The following is an 8,888-nucleotide window of genomic DNA, read 5'->3' as shown; positions in this document are numbered from 1 at the left end:
TCAGAAAGGCGTCCCGTTTCTTTATTTGCGGTGCGGAGCACAGCTGGCAGCTGTACCCACCCCCGTTTTCTGCACCAGCAGCTCAGAAGGGCGCTCGGAGGGCGTTTGTCCGCGTTTCTCTTCCCTCGGGTTTGCTGCCAACCGCACAGCTCCCGAGCCGTCCCTGCGGACACCCGCAGGGCGGGACACCGCGCCCCGAGCGGGCCCCGCGCCCGGCCGTACACAACGGCGCTTCCGCCGCCAGCGCCAGGTCCGCCCGTGCCGCAGCCATCCCCGCGCCCGGCACCGGCCGGTCGCCCCGCACCCCCGGACCCGGCGCTGGACGAAGCGCGACGTGAACTCGTGGCAAAGGCCGGTCCTGAGGCGCCGAGCACCCGCGCGAGCGGCCCCCGCCCGGCTGCGGGCGCGGCGCAGCGGGGGGCCTGGCGGGCTCGCTGCCGCTCCCAGGGACCGCGGCCCCCGCCCCGCCCCGCGCCGCGCCCGCTGCCGGGCCGGAAGCCGGGCCGGGCCCCGCCGGCAGCTCCCGCCGCTCCGCTCCCGCCGCGCCCGCGCACGCGCACCGCCGCCGCCTCCGGCGTCACTTCCGCAGGCGGTGCTTCCGGGTCGCGGCGCGGCCCAGCGCTCCCCGGTCCGCGGCGTCCTCCGGCCCCGGAAGCGGCTGCCCCGGCTCCGCCGGCGGGGGAGGAGGCGGCGCCCGGCCCGGCGCGGCCCGGCCCCACGGAGCGGCCCGGCGGCGAAGCCTGTAAGTGCGGAGGCGTGCGGGGTCCTCGCCCCAGCGCCGCGGTGGGTGTCGCAGAGGGGGCGGTCCGGGGCCTGGCTGCGGGGGGCCTGCCCGGTGCCGGCCGGCAGCGCGTCCGGCGGCTCTCCTGGGGCGTCCCGCCGGCTGAGCGAGGCAGCGACGCTCCGTGCGGTAACCTCTCCTTTACTTCTCCAAATAAAAGTCTGCGGCAAACCCGCGGGGTGAAGTCGCGTGTCCTCGCGAAGCGGGAGCCTTTACAGCACTGGGGAGGTGCTCCTGAGAGGAACAGGACCCGAGGCTTCCCCGGCGTCGGCAGGCGGCTCTGCCCGCTGCCGCGGGGAGCTCCGGGCGTCCGCCTCCCCTGAGTAAGGCGGGAGTAACGTCCCTAACGCGCTGCACCCAGCGAGCTGCGCTGGGGTGAACAGCGCAGGTCGAGTGAGCGTCTGGCAGCAAGGACTGAAGGGGAAAACAGGTAAGGGGTTGTGGAACGCGCAGGTAAAGTCTTAGAGCTGGCGTGTGGTAAAGCGGCAGACAGGTAAGGGAATTCCGGGGGCCGCACTGGGAATGCTCCACGCTGCATCGGAGGCCCGCAGCGTGACTTGGGCTCTGTGCCGGCCTGGGGCCGGCGCTTCATCCGAATTACTGATTGCGCACTTGATAACTTTGTCTCTTGGCCGCTTCGACAGCCTGCAGGTTATCGCTCTGACCGCTCGGGTGTTTGCAAGACGAGCGCTTTTAGCGTGATCACACTTGAATGTGTCGCTGGCTTGTGTTCTCGTTTTTTCGTGTGTGCACGGAGTGGTGATCAGAGCTAGCATTCTCACTGCAGGAACATCAGTGAGGGAGCAAGTCGTGGGTTCTAGGAGATACAACAATAAGAGTTGATTTCAGTGTTAGTGGAAGTTTAGTGATCGTCTAAATGAGAAATGCTAGAGCGAAGCTTGGGTTTTCTGAGTGTGTTCTACATGATTTTAGGTCTCGGGGGATCATTGGGCAGCTGCAAGGTTGGGAATTAAACTCTCTCAGTTATCTTTTCAAATTCAGAGCAGATCTGTTCACGGACACTTTTTTGGGTTAGACTAAAAAAATTGAGATCATTGTCTACGTATAGACTTGTACAGAAATAACTGAAGTGGTGAATTAGAACCAATTTAGCACATTTCTTTCTCAGTCGTGTTTCAGGTCTTTCTGACTACACCCTTTCATCAGCTGTTTATTGGTTTAACTGATTCACCCAGTTGCAACAAATAACAAATGTGTCTAACAGCTGCGTTCTTACCTAGATTTCCCTTTTGATCAGCAAAGGCCTCAGCAGGTGAAGCAGCTTGGCAGAGCAATCTGTGTGTTGTGCATTCTGTAGCACAAATTTTCCCAAACTTCCTGAGTTGTGAGCATGAGAAATAGACCCCTGTATTGAAAGGTCAGTTATATTAACAAATGGGACAGCAAATAAAGAGGATACAAGTCGCACACCGCGCACAGCAGTGCAGCCCCGGGTAGGACCCACAGATCACCCGTGTGGCAGCTCTGTTTGGCACTGTGCTTCAGAGACGGACGAGCGGCACTTGCTGAGGAAGGGGGAGGGAGAGCTCAGGCTTCTTCAGTTCTTCCCTTGTAACTACTGGAAGGGACATTCTGTGAGCTTTGGGGTGTAGGGGTGCGGAAGCAGAAATGTAGCGGTGCTGGCCCTAGTAGCACGCGGAATGCTATTGCAGGGGCATCAGTACTGCAACGTGTATTGCTGGTATCGTGGTGGTTCATGGGTGTGATGCTGCCTTATGTTTGAGCTGTGCCTTGCAGTGAGTTTGCTGTCTGAGGTTTTGCTAGCAGCAGTTCTCCGTTTGTCAGAAGTGGCCAAGCGAGGGCTTTTCTCTTAGGCAGTACCTCTAACAAAGACCCCAGGATGCGTTTGAATATTAATTGTGTGTGTGTCTGCTGAGAAGCTTTACTAAACTGTGATGTCTAGCTATTAATTGTCTGTAAGCTCAGTTCCTTATACAAGACAGCACAAGGGTAATCCCTACCTTGATTCCTTATTGCTCGAGAAGTATTGTATCTAAATCAGTTATTCTGAAAGCATAAACAAAGCTCCTTGAATATGTTTTGTGTGCTCTGGAAGGAGACGGACCAAAAATTTGTCAAGACAAAAACTGAAAGCCAGAGAACAGGGAGGTTCCTCTGTTTTTGAAGAAACATGAATCTGTCCGGTTACATTTGACGTAGAGTCCCAAAGGGTCTTGAAGTCTCAGGAGTTTTTTAAGTAGGTGTTATTTTCATGAGCATTTGTGAAGTCAGAAGCAGCTTGCACCCTGTTATATTATAAAGAAATAAGATTATGATCATCCTTTTTATGCAACAAAAATATTTTAATGCAATCAGAAGTGGAATGGCAACAAACTGGAAAAAAAAAAAAGAGAAATACAAACCTCTTTGTTTTGGTATATGCTTCTGTTTAATACACAAACGCTGGATGAACCCAACTGCACATCGGTGTGGAGGACCAGCAAGCGTGTTTGTGGTACTTCTGCAGTGCTGCGCAGAGGCTGTTCTGAAGATCCCGTGGGCTGGCTGTAGCTACAGCGAGTCTCCAGGCTTTCTCCTGGGTCCACCCAGAGCGAGCTCTCTCAGGCTGTGGACCTTCGTGTGCTTAAAACACCTTTCAGTCAAGTTTGGCTTCAGCACACGCAGGCAAGCTTTAGGAAGCAGCCGTTGGAGTGAAATACAGGCAGTTGACGGATAATGCTGTACTACCACGCTCACTCGCTAACCGCCATGTAGACATAGCTAGTGAGCTCTGCTCGGGAAAACCCAAACAGCATGGCCTTTCTCTCAATATTATACAGGCAAAAAAAAGTAAAATGGTGAAACTTTCTGTTGTGTTTTTTTTAATGATTGAAGTTTGTGTAGGTGTCTGTAAAATTTATAGGGTTTTTTTAGACTATTGAGTACCACAAAGAAAAGAGCCAAATTAGAAGTTCTAGTCTAATATTTGAACAGTCCGAGCCTACGCTTCTATCCTCCTCTTTGCAAGCAGGTATTTTATTTGTTCATCTTAGGAATGTTAAAGCTTAGTGAATTGTCTTTAAAGCATTTTAGGCATATGAGTGAAAAATCACAGTTCCATGTAAAAGTGCAGCGCCATTGTTGAAAGTATTCCCTTCCAGCTTTCTGTGCAAGCAAAAGTACAGGCAGCTTCACCCACTCACGGACAGTGACTGCTGTTCCCCTTTTCTGGAAACGAGTGTTCATCAGGAATAAAAATAAAACAGAAATTGTGATGTGTTATTTAAAAGGTACCCTGTTTTTGTTTTGTTATTTTAAAATCAGCAGTTAAGCCTTAAAAATGAACTCAAATACTCATATTTTTTCTGGATAGTAAATTCTCGTGAACACATGCTATGAAATTAGGTAATAGGGATTCCAGTGTGGTGGGTCATCACAATATGACACTGCAGATGTAATATGTGTGTTAGGTAGTGCTTGCTAGCCAGTATGAAAAAAAACCATAATCATAGACATTAAAAATTAAGCAAAGTGTTTGCACATATTTAGATGAGGCAAAAACCAGGCAAGATGCCGCTTTTCTAAACTGCTTCTATCCAAACCATTCAGTACAGTATCAGAATGAAAAATGACAACACTTTGTCATCTGTTCAAAATGATATTGCACTCTTTGCAGTGACAGCTGAAAAGGCCCACAGGTGCCATATAAAGAGGTGACCATGTTGTCATATTTCATTTAGGCATCCCTCTGCAAAGCCATAATTACCTAATTAGGTTGTTAATTAGGAGATTAGCATTTCACTATATTGATAGAATGCTCTTTGCAGGCATGAGTCTAGATACAGATTTGTCTGCCCTAATTTATAATCCCTGCATTTTTTTAATACTTATTTATTTGCTTAAAATCTTGATGCAAGATAGCTCAGGTTAGCTGAGAACCAACTTGTTTACAATTAAATGAAGATCTGACAAGATCAGGAAACAAATAAAGGAGAGTATACAGTTTCCATACATACTCCAATATTCTCTCCCTCCTTCCCTAAAGCTCAATAATTAAAATATCGGTGTTGGTGTAATTTGCATCCCGATTAGTATGACAACAAAAATACAGCCAAATTCCAGGCAGTTCATAAACACAGAAACACATAGCTAATGCCAGATGGATTTACAAGTTTGAAAACTAACAAATAATTTGTTGGGATTTGTGTGTAACATAGTGTTTTCTCATCGTAACTTTCAGATTCCAGTTTCACTTGTGAAAGAGAGCCTCTTTAAGTGACTTTAAATGATTATTTGCTTTTTAATGATAGGACCCAAAAGCATGAGTGACAGCTTCTCTAGATAAGTATTCATTCTTAAATGCACTTGAGCTTTTGTTGAAACATAAACTTGAATTTTCATATATTGCAGTTCACTTTATCCTGCATGCACAGGAGTCTGTCTGGCATTCAAGGGTTTTGATTATTTGTACTGCTGCAAATGTAGATAACCAGAACCATTTCTTTTGCAGTTGCAGACAGAAGTTAACTGTGAAATTATTTCATATAACCTGAATCATAAATTTTGAAGTATGTTCACATCGTCCTATTCCAGCCTATATGACATGGGGGGGGGAAATCACTTTTTTATTCTAATCTGTCCACTTTTTTCATTAGTTTTTAAGATCACTTTAAAGAGCCACAGTCAGAGAGGTATTTTAAGGCCAGTGACTGTGGAAGCCCTTGAGTGATAAGTAATGTTACATAATTCTTCCAGCCTGCTGCATTTTGAGATTATTAGTAATTGTTTTAGATCCAGGTTGTACTTGCCAGAAGTTGCATCTTTGGAATATTTTTGTTTACCTTGAATAGGGCTTTTATTGTCTATTACTTCCTTAAAGAGGACAGTAAACTTAAACGTATTTTCTTCTTTAAAAAAAAGAGCTACAGCTTTGCAGAATAGGAGAGAGAAAATTTTTTTCCTGCTTCTCACTTTTTACTTTTGTAATTTAGAGAGAAAAATAACTTTGCAGGAATTGGCTTGAGAGTTTTGTGGAGAATTTACAGCTGCTTTTAGCTGTTTGAACTGAAGGATTCTTAAAATTATTCCGTTAAAATTGGTAGAATTTCAAAGTTGTAGCTCTTTCCTGTAGCAGAACATTTTTAGTTGCTTACAGCTTTCTCCAATTTTTATCATTTATTCTAGCTTATTTAGAGGTCTATGAGCAAATTTCCATGTGTGCTATACGTAATGTATTTTGAAGCATGAAAGGCATAAATACCAACATTTTCTGTGAGGAAAATATTTCTTGTGCTTTGACCAGTTGTAGCATGTCATGAAAACGTGGCATTAGCTTGCACTTTTAGGAACAGTCATCCTTCAGGCGAAGATGAGCCAGCGGTAACCAGATTGTGTTTGGTGGAGCTGTAAGTTTTTAACCGGATGTCTGGAAACTCCTTACAGGGACAGGTGTGGTGCACGAAAAGGTCCCTATTGTCATTAGTTTCACTTTACCCAGTGAAGTCCATAGTTCTGCCAGAAAATGTTTAAGGAGTTAAATGTTTATGGAGGACAGGGAGCAGAGCGGAGGGCTGGGGTGCAGTGGAGGGCAGACTCGGGGTCCTGCCCTGCTGCTGGCAGGCATGCAAGTGAAATGCGGCCGGCCATGGCTGTCGCTGCCGGTGTGTAGTGTAGTAACGAGCCAGCTTTCACGGGGCGGTAATAGGGATTTTGTCAAATTCAACCGTGTATATTTAAAACAAGCCAGAAAGTTCAATCCAAAATAACTGTGTTTTCCCAAAAGTAAGGTAACCTGCACTCAAAAGTAAGGTAACCTGCGCTCAGTGTTTTTCATGCTCAAGGTCAAACGTTTTCCTCTGAAAACAGCGGTAAGAACAGGTTAACACATGGTTGCACTCCCACAAGTCGGTGTGGTCCAGCACCAGAGCAGCAAGACAGCGCTTCCAGCTGCGTCCGCCGTTGTCTGCGCTGGTACCTGGTGGGTTGATAGGACGGATGGGAAGGATGGCAATCATGAGAGGTGTGTGCTTAGCTTGTCCTCTCCCCTTATCTCACACTTGCTTTGATATCGCATTGACACTTGATGTGGGATAACGTGAATATAAATCAGACTGGTTTTTGGGGTATGTATGGGGGTTTTGGTGGAGAAAGAGGAAAGTGAGAAAATCTTCCTTTTATTTAAAAAAATACAGTATATCAGGCAAGCTGGAGGGTCACAAGAACACTTAATACATTTGTGAAGTTGCCTCCCCACATTCAGATGTGTTCATCTGTGTGTTCAAGGTATAGCCTGTATAACAACATATCCTCTTTTCAAGACCTTTATGTCACCTACTGGGAGCTGAATAATTTGTTAGAACGTTCTGCATTACTTATTGTGTGCCATATTATGAATGAGGTTGATCTGCATAACAGCCTTGCTTCCCTTGCTGTGAAAGTCTATAGATGCCATAAATATAGCAGTGGGTTACTGGAAGAGGAATACTTCTGATAAAAATAGTAGACTGAGATCCAGCTGTCTGATTTTGCTACAAAGTTCCTGTGAAACCTGGCAAGTCATTTGGCCTCTTGATGGTGCAATTTTACATCTTTGAGGATGTTCTCTAACTGCACAAGACTAATAGGGGGCTGTGCTCCCCATGGTCTTTGGGGCACTTCAGTAATACAGTGAGGAGAGCAAGGAGAAGGTGAGAGAGGGCATTCATATCCAGGGAGTTGATGAGATAATACGCAGAAAGTAAGACAGATGAATAATAAAGATCAAGAAGGAAGTGAAGGGCTGATTCAGCTCTGTCCACCTATGTGATGAATCATGGAAGGTGTTTGCCAATAAGTAGTATATCATCGTAACACTACCCTGTATATCATGTCGTACACAAATACTGTTAGGGTTGCATAGGTTTCACATTGCGCTTTTCATTTTTAGTGTTCGCATAGAGTATGCTTGACAGCTGTCTGCAAAGTATTTTATTTAATAGTAGAATAGTATTTATATAGTGCAAGTATTAAAAGAGCATTTATTTTTTGTTTATGATTGAAGAATGTGTAAAAATTGCTGATGCTCAGAAAGTCCCTGAATTTCGTTAAATTCAGCTACTACATGTGGGTGTGATAATCGTGTATGGGTATAAGGAATGCGGAAGAGGCGATATGCTGGCACATCTCGGTAGATCTAGAAATTGATCTCGTATCTGTAATTTTGCTGAAACTGATGGCATGGAGGCTTAGAGGTATTCATGTAAAGGTCTGCAAAATTGAACTTTGCTCCTCTGAGTTCTTTTACTTCATTGGAGGTCGTTGTTCCTCAGACCAGGGCTGTGCCATCTAATTGTGTTTTGCCTTTATCAAAAGGTGGAACCACTTAGAATTGTGTAGATAGCAACTATTAAAATATAGCATAAAAATGTGAACTGAATTTTGGGGTCTGAACTTTTTTCCTGATTTTTTTTTTCTTTGAGGGCTGTTAACTGTTCATAGAATTTCCAGTTAACGTTAATTTATTGAGAAATCCGTTTTAATGTATCCTTTTGAAAATCCTGAAGAAGAGGAAGAAAAAATGTATTTGTATTAAACTTTAGAGTTTGAAATAGAATTTCTGGCAATTTTTCACTGTTCATGTTTATGGGAAAAATTATTGCATATGTAAAATTGTAAAAAAGCTTGGGTAATTTAGCACACGAACTGTTAATAGCATGAAGTCGGGGTGCAGAGTATAAAGGTAAGATTCTCGCATCTGCTGTTACATGTTGTTAACTCCCTTAGCAGACATTAAATCATTTCAAGTACAATAATAGTGTGGGAGGTAAATTAACTAACCATTAACAATCTTATAAATACACAATTAACATGCCAACATTTATATGACACATTGATGGGGCAGCAGTAATTTTTGATTGGGAGTTTGCAGACCTTTTAGGAGCCTAAGGCGGTTGCTTATTTAAACAAGTTCTTACTGCTTGCAGGTAAGCATGGCCTTTTCTAATAAGTGATGTGTAAAGAATTACGTTAAAGAACATTCTCAGTGCACTTTTTAGAAGGTCCGTACGCTGCATACTTAGTTGTGTCTGTATCTCTAAGTCTCACAATACTAGTCACACGTTGGGGCTTCAAGGCCTTTAACACGTAAATTACAGCCAGAAGACGGTTG

General features: G+C 45.3%; 1 protein-coding gene across 7 annotated transcripts in view; it reads left to right on the top strand.

The window, feature by feature from the left end:
• The first annotated feature begins 586 nt into the window (after positions 1 to 586).
• Positions 587 to 8,888, top strand: part of MAPKAP1 (MAPK associated protein 1) — a 109,036-nt gene continuing 100,734 nt past the window's right edge. For 5 of the 7 annotated variants that reach the window (XM_075519981.1, XM_075519983.1, XM_075519984.1 and 2 more), the window contains exon 1: positions 587 to 742. The gene's annotated coding sequence lies outside the window, so the exon portion shown is untranslated. Of the gene's footprint in view, positions 743 to 831; positions 911 to 1,015; positions 1,212 to 8,888 lie in introns of those variants that run through there. The other 2 variants (XM_075519979.1, XM_075519980.1) reach the window with 2 other exon arrangements.

This window comes from Mycteria americana, chromosome 17, assembly GCF_035582795.1.
Source record: "Mycteria americana isolate JAX WOST 10 ecotype Jacksonville Zoo and Gardens chromosome 17, USCA_MyAme_1.0, whole genome shotgun sequence".
NCBI lineage: Eukaryota > Metazoa > Chordata > Aves > Ciconiiformes > Ciconiidae > Mycteria > Mycteria americana.
The sequence above is the reverse complement of the archived record's forward strand: the minus strand, read 5'-3'. Positions and strand labels throughout refer to the sequence as shown.